Below are 15,289 nucleotides of genomic sequence, written 5' to 3' on the forward strand. Positions count from 1 at the left end.
GGGTTGTGGGCCGGATCCCCAATGCGGGGCATGCAGGAGGCGCCCAATTGACGTTCTCTCTCATCAGTGTTTCTCTCTCGCTCTCTCTCTCTCTCTCCCCCCTTCCTCTCTCTAAAATCAATTAAAAAAAAAAAGAAGAAGCAAGTCCCAAATGAAAGAACAGAACAAAATCCCAGGAAAAGAACTAAGCAAAATAGAGATAAGCAACCTAACAGATGCTGAGTTCAAAATACTGCTTATAAGGATGCCCAATGAACTTAGTGAGAACCTCAGCGAACTTAGTGAGGGCCTCAAGAGCATAAAAAAGGACCAGTCAGAAATGAAAGATGCACAGTCAGGAAAAAAAAAGGCACTAACTAAAATAAAGAATAATTTACACAGATTCAATAGTAGAGTAGGTAAAGCCAAGAAGCAAACCATCGATTTGGAATATGAGGAAGAAAAAAACACCCAATCAGAACAGCAGAAAGAAAAAAGAATCCAAAAAAATGAGGATAGTGTAAGGAGCCTCTGGGACAACTTCAAGTGTGCCAACATTCCCATCTTGGAGGTGCCAGAAGAGAAGAGAGAGAACAATAAATCAAAAACCTATTTGAAACAATAATGGCAGAAAACTTCCCTAATTGGTGAAGGAAACAGACATACAAGTCCAAGAAGCACAGAGAGCCCCAAACAAGATGAATCCCAAGAGGCCCACACCAAGACACATCATCATCAAAATGCAAAAGGTTCGAGACAAAGAGAGAATCTTAAAAGCAGCAAGAGAAAAGCAGTTAGTTACCTACAAGGGAGTTCCCATAAGACTGTCAGCTGATTTCTCAAAAGAAACGTTGCAGGCCAGAAGGGAGTGGCAAGAAATATTCAGAGTGATGAAAAGCAAGAACCTACAACCAAGATTATTCTATCCTGCAAAGCTGTCATTTAGAATCGATGGCCATAGAAAGAGTTTCTCAGACAAGAAAAAGTTAAAGGAGTTCATCACCACCAAACCATCATTATATGAAATGTTGAAGGGTCTTTTTGAAGAAAAAGATAAAATACATGAACAAATAAAATGGCAATGAATACATATCTGTCGACAATAGAATCTACAAACAAAATGAACAAGCAGAACAGAAACATTCTCATAGATACAGAGAACATTTTGTTGGTTGCCAGATGGAAGGGGGGTTGGAGGAATGGGTGAAAAAGGTGAAGGGATTAAGAAGTACAAATTGGCCCTGGCGGGTTTGTCTCAGCGGTTAGTGTGTTGGCCTGCGGTCCAGTTCCCGCTAAGGACACGTACCTCAGTTGCGGTTTGTCCCCGGCCCTGGTTGGGTAGTGCAGGAGGCAGCCACTCGATGTATACCTTTCATATTGATGTTTCTCTATCTCTCTTCCCACTCTATCTGAACAAAAAATAGAAAAATGTCCTCAGATGAGAATTTAAAAAAAGAAGAGATACAAATTGGTTGCTAGACTGACAAACCTCAAAGGGAAGGGGGTTGCTGGGTGGGAAGAAATAAACCAAAGAACTTATGTGCATAACCAATGGACACAGACAACAGTGTGGGAGGTTTTCGGGAAGGGGGCAGAAGTGGGGAGGAGGGGGTCAATGGAGGAAAAATGAGGAACATCTGTAATATATTGAACAATAAAAATTTTATAAAAGCATATACATAGATACAGACAACAGTGTGATGTTAGCCAGAGGGAAAGGGGGTGGGGAGTAGGTGGAGGAGGGCAAAGCAGGGGAAATGGGGACAGAAGGAGACTTTGCTTTGGGTAATGGCGTCATGATGTGGTGCAGTGCATACATGGTGTTTTGTTCAGTTGTATTTATAAAACCTGCATTGGGGTTGTGAACCAATGTGACCCTAATAAATTAACTAATACAAAAAAAAAAAGCATGATTCATATATATGTTGTTTACAGGAGACCCACCTCACAACAAAAGACTCACATAGGTTGAAATTGAAGGGATGGAAAAAAATCTTCTAAGCAAACAAAAAGGAAAAATAGGCTGGGGTAGCAATACTCATATCTGATAAAATAAACTTCAAAATGAAGGCCATAACTAGAGACAAAGAAGGCTACTACATAATATTGAAAGGATCTATCCAACAGGAGGATATAAACTTGGTTAATATAGATGCATCTAATATTGGAGCACCAAAATACATTTTAAAAACTTATGGAGGCCCTGGCCAGTTTGGTTCAGCGGTTAGAGCGTCGGCCTACGGTCCTGAGAGACCCGGGTTCGGTTCCCGCTAAGGGCGCGTACCTCGGTTGCAGTTTGGCCCTGGCCCTGGTCGGTTGTGCGGGTGGTAGCCACTCGATGTGTTCCTTTCGCATCGATATTTCTCTCTCTGTGTGTTCCTCTCTCTCCCTCCCACTCTACCTGAACAAAAAAAAATGGAAAAATGTCCTCTGGTGAGGATAAAAAAAAAAACAACAAACTTATGGAGGACTTCAAAGGAGAAATCAACAGCAGTACAACCATAGCCGGGGACTTCAACACCCCACTGACATCACTGGATAGATCCTCTAGACAAAAAAGTAACAAGGATACAAAGACTCTAAATGATGCACTAGATCAAATGGATTTAACAGATATCTACGGAGAATTATGCTCCAAAACTGCAGAATTCACGTTCTTCTCCGGTGCACACGAGACATTCTCAAAGGTAGTTCACAAACTCCCTGGAAACCAATGAAAATGAACACACAACAACACAAAATCTATGGGATGCAGTGAAAGCAGTCCTGAGAGGAAAGTTCATAGCACTACAGCCTATCTCAAGAAACAAGAAAAATTTCTAATTGACTTTCTAATCCTACCAATTAAAGAACTAAAAAGTAGCCCTGGATAGTTTGGCTTAGCGGTTGGAGCGTTGGCCTGCAGTCCAGAGAGAACCAGGTTCGGTTCCTGCTAGGGGTGCGTACCTCGGTTGCAGTTTGTCCCCAGCCCTGGTTGGTGGTGCGGGTGGTGGCCACTGGATGTGTCCCTTTTACATTGATGTCTCTCTCTCTCTCTCTCTTCCTCCCACTCTATCTGAACAAAAAGTGGAAAAATGTCCTCAGGTGAGGATAAAAAACAAAAAAGAACTAGAAAGTAAACAAAACCAGAAAACCAGAGCAAGTAGAAGGAAAGAAATAGTAAAGATCAGAGAGATCAGAGGAGAAATAAACGACATAGAGACCAAAAAAACAATTCAAAAGATCAATGATACCAAGAGCTAGTTCTTTAAAAAAAATTTAAAAGATTGATGAACCCTTAACTAGACTCACCAAGAAACAAAGAGAGAGGGCCCAAATAAACAAAATCAGGAATGAAAGAGGAGAAGTAACAACTGACAACATAGAAATACAAAGGATCGTTAACAAATACTATGAACAATTATACTCCAACAAATTGGATAATCTAGATGAAATGGACAAATATCTTGAAACACATGGTGTCCAAAAACTGAACCAGGAAGAGATAGAAAACTTGAACAAACCAATAAACAACTAAGGAAATTGAAGATGTAATCAAGACTCTCCCAGCAAACAAAAGCCCAGGCCTGGATAGCTTCACTGGGGAGTTTTACCAAACATTCAAATAAGAACTAACACCCATTGCCCTCAACTATTCCAAAAAATTCAAGAAGAAGAAAAACCTCCAACTCATTTTATAAGGCCAGCATAATTCTAATTCCAAAACCAGATAAAGACACTACAAAGAAAGAAAAATACAGGCCAATATCTCTGATGAACACAGATGCCAAAATCCTTAACAAAATATTAGCCAATCGGATCCAGCAATACATTAAAAAAATTATCCACCATGACCAAGTGGGATTCATCCCAGGGATACAAGTCTGGTACAATATTTATAAATCAATAAATGTGATACATCACATAACAAAATGAAAGATAAAAATCATATGATCATATCAATAGACGCTGAAACAGCATTTGACAAAATCCAGCACCCATTTCTGATAAAAACTCTCAGCAATGTGGGAATAGAGGGAGCATATCTTGCCATAATAAAGGCCATATATAAAAAACCTACAGCCAACATCATACTCAATGGGCAAAAACTAAAAGCATTTCCCTTAAGAACAGGAACAAGACAGGGATGCCCACTTTCACCACTTATTTAACATAGTACTGGAATTCTTAGCCATAGAAATTAGACATGAAGAAAAATTAAAAAGGATCCAAATAGGAAAGGAGGAAATGAAACTGTCATTCTTTTCAGATGACATGATATTGTACATAGAAAACCTTAAAGACTCCATCAAAATTTTACTTGAGCTAATAAATGAATTTGGCAAAGTAGCGGGATACAAAATTAACATCAAGAAATCGATGGCATTTTTGTGCACCAATAATGAACTCATAGAAATAGAACTAAAAAAAAAAAAAAAATCCCTTTTACCATTTCAGCAAAAAACTAAATACCTAGAAATAAATGTAACCAAAGAAGTAAAGGACCTGTTCTCAGAAAACTACAGGACGTTGAAAAAAGAAATAGAGCCCTGGCTGGTTTGGCTCAGCAGTTAGAATGTTGCCCCATGGACCAGAGAGTTCCAGGTTTGGCTCCCGCTAGGAGCATGTACCTTGGCTGACCTTTGTCCCTGGCCTTGGTTGGGGTTATGTGGGTAGCAACCAGTCAATGTGTCTTTCTCTTGTTTATGTTTCTCTTTCTCTCTTCCCGCCTCTCTCCCTCCTGCTCTATCTGAAGATAAATGCAAAAATGTCCTCGGGTGAGGATTTAAAAAAGAGAGAGAGAAATAGAGGAAGATATAAAAAAGTGGAAGCATATACCTTGTTCATGGATTGTAAGAATTAACATCATTAAAATGTCCACACAATCCAAAGCAATCTATAGATTCAATGCAATCTCCATCAAAATACAACATATTTCACAAAGCTACAACAAATACTTCAAAAGTTCATATAGAACTAAAAAAGACCCCGAACAGCCACAGGAATCTTGAAAAGGAAGGACAAAGTATGAGGGATCACAATACTGGGTATCAGGTTATACTACAAAGCCATTGTAATCAAAACAGCCTATTACTGGCACAAGGACAGACATATAGATCAATGGAACGGAACTGAGAACCCGGAAATTGACCCAGGACATTATGCTTAATTAATATTTGACAAAGGTGGCAAGAGCATACAATGAAGTAAAGACAGCCTCTTCAATAAATGGTGTTGGGAAAATTGGACAGCTACGTGCAAAAAAATGAAACTAGAACACCAACTTACACCATACACAATTTCAGAAAACCAAAGACAAAGAGAAAATCTTAAAAGAAGACTGAGAGGGGAAGTCACCTTCCTATAAAGTAACAAGGGTAAAAATTTCACAGGACTTTTCATCATAAATAAAGCAATCAGAAGAGCATGGAGTGAGATATTTAAAGCACTAAAAGAAAAAGACATTTAATTTAGAATTCCATATCCAGCAAAATGAATCCAAGTGAAGGAGAGACAAAAACAATTGAGCTCCATGTATTACCTATATTCTCAGCTGTATTTGTATAACTTTTCACTTAATTGTCTTGGATTTTTCTTTTAAATCAATCAAACCATTTGTCATTGATTGTGCTTATCCCCTAGCTCTGTTTTTATGTGTCTTCCCGTTTTAAATAACACTGCCAAAAAAACTTTGAAAGAATAATAAATAATATTGGTAATAAAGGACATTTTTATCTTGTTTCTACCTTTGGTAAGATTGTTTTTGTTATTTATCAACTGAGTATAATATTAGCTTTGAAATTGAAAGATGTATACTTTATTTCTGAGTATAAATATATGTATATCTACTTCTACATTTTTTTTTTTTTTTATCCTCACCCGAGGACATTTTTTGTTCAGATAGAGTGGGAGGGAGAGAGAGAGAGAAACATCGATGTGAAAGGGACACATCGAGTGGCTGCCACCCGCACAACCCAACCAGGGCCGGGGACAAACTGCAACCGAGGTACGTGCCCTTAGTGGGAACCGAACCTGGGTCTCTCTGGACCGCAGGCCGACGCTCTAACCGCTGAGCCAAACCGGCCAGGGCTACTTCTACATTTTTAAAAGACCAGAGGTACTGTTTCAGATTTAAGACTAAAGAGACATGAAAACTGAATGCAGATTGTGATATGGAATTTTCTTTTTCTATAAATGACAGTATTAGAAAAATTGTCAAAATTTGAATGCTGTCTGTAAATTAGCTAATTGTATTATACTGATATTGATTTCCTGATTTTGAAAATTATGTGTGAGCTATGTAAAAATATATATTTGGTTTAAATATATATATACATACATACATGGATATATTTAGAGGTAAAAGGTTACAACTTTAAAACAGTTGAGAAAAAAATATTGCATTTATTTATTTATTTATGTAGTATTCCTCACCCGAGGATATTTTTCTACATATTATCAGATAGAGTGGGAGGGAGGGAGAGGGAGAGAGAAAAAAAAACATTGATGTGAGAGAGACACATTGACTGGTTGTCTCCAGCATGACTCCGACCAGGGCTGGGACGAACCACAACCAAGGTAAGTGCCCTTTACTGAAATCAAACCCACGACTCATTGGTCTGCTGGCTGATGCTCTAACCACTGAGCGACCAGCCAGGTTATTTATTTTAAACTTATCTTTATTGTTGAATGTATCACAGATGTCACCCCTTTTTCCCCTATTGACCCCCTTCTCCCCGTTTCCAATCCCCTCCTGCTTTCCCCCACACTATTGACTGGGTCCATTGGTTATGCATATAAGTTCTTTGGTTTATCTCTTCCCGTACTCACCCCTCTTTACCCTTTGAGGTTTGTCAGTCTAACAACCAATTTGTAGTTGTTGTTTTTTTATCCTCACACAAGTCCCTGGCTGGTTTGGCTCAGCGGTTAGAACGTCGGCCCGCGGACCAGAGAGGCCCAGGTTTGGTTCCCGCTAAGGGCACGTACTGCAGTTGCAGTTTGTCCCCAGCCCCAGCTGGGGTTGTGTTGGTGGCAACCAGTTGATGTGTCTCTGTCACATCAATATTTTTCTCTCTCTCTGACTCCTTCTTCTCCTTCCCACTCTATCTGAAGATAAATGCAAAAAACATGTCCTCGGGAGAAGATTAAAAAAAATCTTCACACGAGAACATTTTCCCATCTTTGTTCAGATAGAGTGGGAGGGAGAGAGAGAAACATCAATGTGAGAGGGGCACATTGACTGGTTGCCTCCCATGTGATCCCAACCAGGGCCAGGCACAAACAACAACCGAGATACGTGCCCTTGACCAGAATTGAACGCGAGACTCATCAGTCTGTGGGTCGATGCTCTAACTGCTGAGCCAAACTGGCCAGGCCCAATTTGTACTTCTTAATCTTTTCACCTTTTTCACTCATTCCTCCAACCCCCCTCACATCTGAAAACAACAAAATATTCTCTGTATCTATAAGTCTGTTTCTTTTCTGCTTGTTCATTTTATTTGTAGATCCAATTGTTGATAGATATGTATTTATTGCCATTTTATTGTTCATATTTTTTATCTTCTTTTTCTTCAAGGAGACCCTTTAACAACATATAATATTGGTTTGATGGTGATGAATTCCTTTAGCTTTTTCTTGTCTGGGAAACTATGTGTCTATCGATTTTAAATGATAGCTTTGCAGGATAGAGTAATCTTGGTTGTAGATCCTTGCTTTTCATCACTTTGAATATTTTTTGCCACTTTCTTCTGGTCTGCAAAGTTTCTGTTAGAAATCAGCTGATAGTCTTATAGGAGCTCGCTTGTAGGTAACAAACTGCTTTTCTCTTGCTGCTTTTAAGATTCTCTCTTTGTCTTGAACCTTTTGCATTTTGATGATGATGTGTCTTGGTGTGGGCCTCTTGGAGTTCATCTTGTTTGGGACTCTCTGTGCTTCCTGGACTTGTATGTCTATTTCCTTCACCAAATTAGGGAATTTTTCTGTCATTATTGTTTCAAATAGGTTTTTAATTTCTTGCTCTCTCACTTTTTCTGGCACCTCCATGATGCAAATGTTGGCATGCTTGAAGTTCTCCCAAAGGCTCCTTACACTATCCTCATCTTTCAAAATTATTTTTTCATTTATTTATTTATTTATTTATTTATTTATTTATTTATTTATTTATTTTATCCTCACCCGAGGACATTTTTCCATTTTTTTGTTCAGGTAGAGTGGGAGGGAGAGAGAGGAACACAGAGAGAGAGAGAAACATCGATGTGAAAGGAACACATTGAGTGGCTGCCACCCGCACAACCAACCAGGGCCGGGGACAAACTGCAACCGAGGTACATGCCCTTAGCAGGAACCGAACCCGGGTCTCTCAGGACTGCAGGCCGACGCTCTAACCGCTGAGCCAAACCGGCCAGGGCCAAAATTATTTTTTCTATTTGATGTTCTGATTGGGTGTTGTTGTTTTTTTTATCCTCGCCCGAGGACATTCTTGCATTTATCTTCAGATAGAGCAGGAGGGAAAGAGGGAGGAAGAGAGAGAGAGAAACATCGATGTGAGAGAGACACACCAACTTGCTGCCACCCACACAACCTCATCTGGGGCCGGGCACAAATTGCAACCAAGGAATGTGCCCTTAGCAGGAACCAAATCCAGGTTTCTCTGGTCTGTGGGCTGATGCTCTAACCACGGAGCAACACTGGCCAGGGCCTGATTGGGTGTTTTTTGCTTCCTTACATCCCAAATTGATGGTTTGCTTCTTGTCTTTACCTATTCTACTATTGATTCCCTGTAAATTATTCTTTATTTCAGTTAGCGCCTCCTTCATTTCTCACTGATCCTTTTTTATGCTCTTGAGGCCCTCACTAAAGTTCATTGAGCATCTTTATAACCAGTGTTTTAAACTCTACATCTGTTAGATTGCTTACCTCCATTTTGTTTAGATATTTTCCTGGAGTTCTGTTCTTTCATTTGGGACATGTTTCTTTATCTCCTCATTTTGGCTGCTTCCCTGTGTTTGCGTCTCTGTATTAAGTAGAGTTGCTATGTCTACTATTCTTCCTAGGGTGGCCTCTTGTAGTAGGTGTCCTGTAGGTTCCAGTGGCACAGCTCCCCTCATCACCCCAGCTGTGCCCTTGAGGTAGACCCCTTGTGGGGCTGTACACTTTCTGTTGTAATTGACTCTTGATTGCTTTTGGCACCAAGGGGTCGCCAGTTTGACTCCGGGTCAGAGCACATGCCCTGGTTGTGGACCAAATCCCCAGGGGGGAGCATGCAGCAGGCAGCCAATTGATACTCTTTCTCATCGATGTTTCTATCTCTCTCTCTAAAACCAATAAAAAATATATATTTTTTAAAAAACAAAACAAAATAAATGGAAAATGGGTGAGGATTAAAAAAGACTCTGAATTCCAGAGTAGTTAATCAACCCATAAATGCTTATTGGGGGAGAGGGGAGCAGTGTGGGAAGGGAGGATTGAGGGGGAGAGAGAATAAATGACTTAAAGACAACATCATAAATTGTCACTTTAATGTCTTTAGTTTTTATGTTTCATTTAAAAAAAAAAAAAACTTCCAAAAACACAATCAAGAAAAGAAAAAATAAATAAGTGGGACTACATCAAACTAATGAAATGGGAGAAAATATTTTCTCACTATATGTTTGATAAGGGCTTAATATCCAAAATTATAAAGAAATCATATAACTCATTAGCAAAAAAATAAATAATCCAGTTTTATTTATTTTTCTTTATTGATTTTAGAGAGAGAGAAAGGGAGAGGGAGGGAGATAGAAACATTGATCAGAGAGAACATCAATTGGCTGCCCCTTGCACAGCACCCACTGGAGATTGGGCCCACAACCTGGGTATGTGCCCTGACCAGGAATCAAACTGGCAACCTCTTGGTGCATGGGTTGTTGTTCAACCACTGAGCCACACTGGCTAGGCAAATAATCCAATTTTATTTTTTATCCTCACCCGAGGACACTTTTCTGTATTTATCTTCAGATAGAGCAGAAAGGAGAGGGGGAGGAAGAGAGAGAGAGAAACATTGATGCAAGAGAGACACATTGAGTGGCCGCCACCCACACAACCCCAACCGGGCTGGGAACGAACTGCAACTGACGTACATGCCCTTAGCGGGAACCAAACCTGGGACTCTCTGGTCCATAGGCTGACACTCCAACCGCTGATCCAAACTGGCCAGGGCAAATAGTCCAATTTTAAAATGAGGAGAGGGCCCTGACTGGTGTGGCTCAGTTGGTTGGAGCATAGACCTATACACCTAAAGGTCATGGGTTTAATCCCCAGTCATGGCACATACCCAGGTTGTGGGTTTGATCCTCAGTCGGGGTGTGTACGGAAAACGGTTGATGTTTCTCTCTCTCTCTTTTGCTTTTTCTCTCCCTTTCTCTCTCTCTGAAATCGATAAGAACATATGCTTGAGTGAGGATTAAGAAAAAAGTGGGGAGAGGAACCATGTAGACATTTTTCAAAAGAAAACACACAAATTCCAAGATGTCTTCAGAGTAAGTGGAGCTACACTCACCTGCTCCCAGTGCCAAACTGGTTTTACAGCTAAATTATAGAGCAATCAATCTGAATAGCCAACTGAAGCTTAGCTGAACTGAAAGATTATAAACAAGGATTCACAGAAGAAGCCATATAGAGACCGGTAAGAAAGGTGGACACAGCAAGAGGGATTTCTCAGCTGCAAAACTCTCTTCCCCCAGGAGCATGGGGTCTCAACCCCACACAGGGATCCCCAACCAAGAGCAGCAGAGAAGGGAAGAGGTGCCCAAATAGCATCTTGTGGTAAAAATCAGTGGGGATTCAGTCTGCCTGAGAGACAAGTGAATCAGCTAGGGACCCAGATGCCACCTTCCCAGGATCAAGTTATCTTTTTTGTTTGTTTGTTTGTTGTTGTTGTTTTAATCCTCATCCGAGAATATTTTGCATTCATCTCCAGACAGAGCGGGAGGGAGAGAGAGAAGAAGAGAGAGTGGAAGAGAGAGAGAGAGAGAAACATCGATGTGAGTGAGACACATCTACTGGCCGCCACCCACACGACCCCAACCAGGTCCAGGGACAAACCACAACTGAGGTACGCACCCCTAGCGGGAACCAAACCCCAGACTCTTTGGTCTGAGGGTCGACACTCAAACTACTGAGTCAGACCTGCCAGGAGAGATCAAGTTATCTTACTGTTACAGCACCAGTCTGCCATGCTTGGGTCCTGCAAAGAGAGTGGAAGGTAGGAAGAGAGAGAGAGAGAGAAACATTGATGTGAGACACATTGATTGGTTGCCTCCTGCACGACCTCAACTGGGGTCAGGAATCATACCTGCAACCCAGGTAGGTGCCCTTGACTGAAATCAAACCCACCATCCTTCGGTCTGCAGGTTGACTCTCCGCTGAGCCAAACCAGCCAGGGTGCTTCTAACTTTTTACTCCTGGAGTAAATATATTAAACTCTGAGGAGACCCTGAGACTAGAAACCATGAGCTAAAAATGGCAAAGAAGAATGATGGGAGCCTGGGTGCTTGATGATACTGTAAAGCTGCCATACGATCTTTGCATTATTTACCTCTGTTCTTATTTTATGCAAGAGAAAAATAATTTTCTTGATTAAGTCACAGTTATGTTGGAGTTTTCTGTTATATGACTCATGTTTTTGTTTTTTGCCTCCTGTTGGCTTTAATCTGTTTTTGGTCATTCCACGCTTGATCTGTCTGGTACTTCCCTAGAAGACCCACTTGCAAGGCTGCCTTCACATATCTTTTCCCCAGAGGTATTTGTAGAAAATATTCAGAGGTAACTGTTTAGCTTCCATGCTGCCTGGGCTGGTGGATAATATCAAAGCAACCATAAGCTAACCCAGCACTTTTCAACTGGTGTGCCACAAGAATTTTAAAACGTGCAACACCTGACTATTTAGTCAGAGGCACTGATCGCTTTTCCTGTATATTGTCAAATTTTAAAAAGTGACAACAGCCAACACAAAAGCCACCCAGTGTGAAGGAATAAAAATTATACCTATATATTTTGGTGTGCCGCAGAATATTAGTAATTAATTTACGTGTGCCATGAGATGAAAAAGGTTGAAAATCACTGGGTTAGCCTAAAGCTTGAAAGAAAAAGCTAGGGAATTTGAAAAGCTCTGACACATTCCTGGTAATGTAGAAAGCCAGCACATGTTTAAAGCTGTGTTCTGCTCAGGCAAGACCTACGTCTGTCTTTCCTGTAAGAAGATTAGTCCAGTGAGGGCAGCGAGTTTGTCCCCTGCCTCCTCATTGTCATGAACTATACTTTGCACGTAGTAGAATTCAATAAATATCTGTTGAGCAAATTAAGAAGAATTAGTGAGCCCTGGCTGGGTGGCTCAGTTAGTTGGAGTGTCATTCCGTACACCAAAGGTTGTGAGTTCGATTTCTGGCTAGGGCACATACCTGGGTTGTGGGTTCAATCCTGTGGGTTGGGATGCATATGGGAGGCAACTAATCAATGTTTCTCTCTCACATTGATGTTTCTCTCTCTCTCCCCTTTCCTCTCTGTCTGAAATCAATAGAAACATATCCTCGAGTGCGGATTGAAAAAAGAAGAATTAGTGAGTCTTTTGCGTCCCAGGAACACCACTCTAGAAGTATTTAACATTATAACAATGAGAATTGATTCATACCCAAAGCATAATGATCAATAATTTTATTTAAATGAGAATTTGGTGGGATTGCCCTAATTGTATTATTCTTGTCAAATATATAAAAAATATAAAAATATTTTACTTAATATATATGTATGGAATACAATATACAATATATATACAATGGAATACTTTTTCTTATAATTGCTAGCATTACAAGAATTTTAGTATGGTTTTACAATATTGAGTATGAAATACAAAATCTGGGAGAAGTACAATGAAAAAAACTATGTAGAGTTTTACTAGACACTGTATCTATATATATTGGTGATAACTAAAAGGTCTGAGCCGGCAGGAGATCACATCCACAACACAAGGCCAATGTAGAGCAAAATTGCTTTATTGTATGTGCCTGGGTGCAGGTGGGCTAAGCTGAAAAGGGTTCAGCCTTGAATCTGGGTTGGAGTGTTGTTATATACTCTACTTTTAGCTTCCAGCAGTCCCTGCTGATGTACTTTGTCTGCCTGTTGTCCACTTCACAGTAGGACTGGTCTGGTATCTTGTCAGGTATCTGCTGGGTTATCCATTGTCTTGCGGATAATCCAGATAAACCTTATCCGTACTCAACAAAAAGCTGAGCAAAGGTCATTCAATCAACACAATTTCCACAGTTTTTGCCTTTTGTAAACTTTTACCTTTACCCTTTAAAACATTACTGACCCTTTCAATAACTTAATTTAGAAACTTTTGCTTCCATTCTGTTGACTTACATGTCACATCAGTGAGAACTGAGAAATGTCTTCTTTATATGTTCCACCTACACTTTCAGTGATATAATGGTAATTAAGTCTTTCTTTCTAGAGTCACATTCCTTTTGTTGTTTTATTATCTCATTTTGCTAATTAGTGTGGTCACTGGATTCTTTTTTTAATATAAATGTATTATGAATACTTATATATTTCTTTAACTTTTTTTCTCTTTATTGACTTTAGTATGAAGGTGGAGATGAAGGGAGAGGGAGAGAGAGATAGAAACATCAATGAGAGAGAACCCACTGGAAATCAGACCCACAACCTGGGCATGTGTCCTAAGCGGGAATCAAACCGGTGACCTCTTGGTGCATAGGTTGACGGTCAACCACTGAGGCACATCAGCCGCACTCTATTGACTTTTTAGAGAGAGTGGAAGGGAATGAGGAAGCAGGAGAGAAAGAAAAAGAAAGAGAGAGAGGGGAGAAACATCCATGTGAGAGAGACATATTGATTGCCTCCTGCACACACCCTGACCTATGATGGTTTCAAATAATATGGAAAAATAATTCATTTTGCTAGTCCTTTCTTTTTTTTATATATACTCACCCAAGAATATGTTTTTTTATTTTATCTTCAGATAGAGTGGGAGGGAGAGAGCGAAACATTGATGTGAGAGGGATACATCAACTGGTTGTCTCCTGCACGACCCCAACCAGGGTAGGGGACGAACCGCGACCAAGTTACCTGCCCTTGACCGCAGTCGAACCCATGACTCTTTGCTCCACAGGCTGACACTCTAACCGCTGAGCAAAACTGGCCATGGCTGACAGTCTTTTCTATAGAATTTGTGGAAAAGTTTAAAAGTGTAATACCTAGCAAGGGCATCATAGAGCTGGTACCCTCTATATAATTGGTTTATTATTTTTGAAAGTCATTTGATAATTTTTATTAAAAACCAAAAAATGTTTTTACCTTCTTATTCAGTAATCTTATTTTGGGGCTATATATAAACAAATAATAAAATATGGAAGAAATATGCACAAAACTTTGTATGTACAAAGCTTGAACAACCCAAATGTCTAATATTGTTTCCTTGTTTATTTATTAATTCAGCAAGTTTTTTTCCAGTACCTACTATCTTCCAAGCACTAGGGGTAAAATGGAATAAAATAGATTCCTTTCCTTTATATAACTTACATTTCAGTGGGGGAGATAGAAAGTAAACAACAAAATAAGCATAGTACATACTATGCATATAAATATGCATATATAGTATGTCAGATGAAGAAACATTACAACAGAGCAAGGTGTCGGGGAATAAGTACATGGAGAGATGGCTGCTTTGTATAGGGGTCAGGAAGCATGCTTGGGAACTCAGTGCAACTGGAGCTGAATGAGCTAGAAGGAGAGTAGCAGCTGAGGTCAAAGTGTCAGAGAGGATCAAATCTTGTAGGAATTACAGGCCATTATAAAAATTTGGATTTTACTTTGAGTGAGAATGGAATCTGCCAGAGGGTTTTGAGCAAGAAGGTGACATAGTATGATCTGGCTTTTGAAAAGGATGGCAGGAGGGGAGAAGACATCACAGAGACCACCAGTTAGGAAACTATTGACATAATCCAGGCAAGAATTGATGGTGAGACGGGTTAATGTAGCAACAGGGGTGATGAGAGGGGTTGATTCTGGACATAGTCTAAAGGTGGAGCTGGCAGCATTTATTAACTAATGAGTCTGAGGTGTCAGGAATTAAGGAGGACTCTAACATTCAGTCTGAGCAACTGAAAGGATGGATTTGCCATCTACTGAGATGAGGAAGCTGTGTGAAGAACAAATTGGGGGATAGAAATCAAAAGTTTGTTTTTGAACATGTAAGGTTTCAGCTGCCTCATAGCAGCTGTAGCAGGTGCTCTGCTTGTACCCCTTGATTGTACCACAGCAGTGCCCTTAGGGC

This window comes from Molossus molossus, unplaced genomic scaffold (genome assembly GCF_014108415.1).
Source record: "Molossus molossus isolate mMolMol1 unplaced genomic scaffold, mMolMol1.p scaffold_m16_p_10, whole genome shotgun sequence".
NCBI classification, from domain to species: Eukaryota; Metazoa; Chordata; class Mammalia; order Chiroptera; family Molossidae; genus Molossus; species Molossus molossus.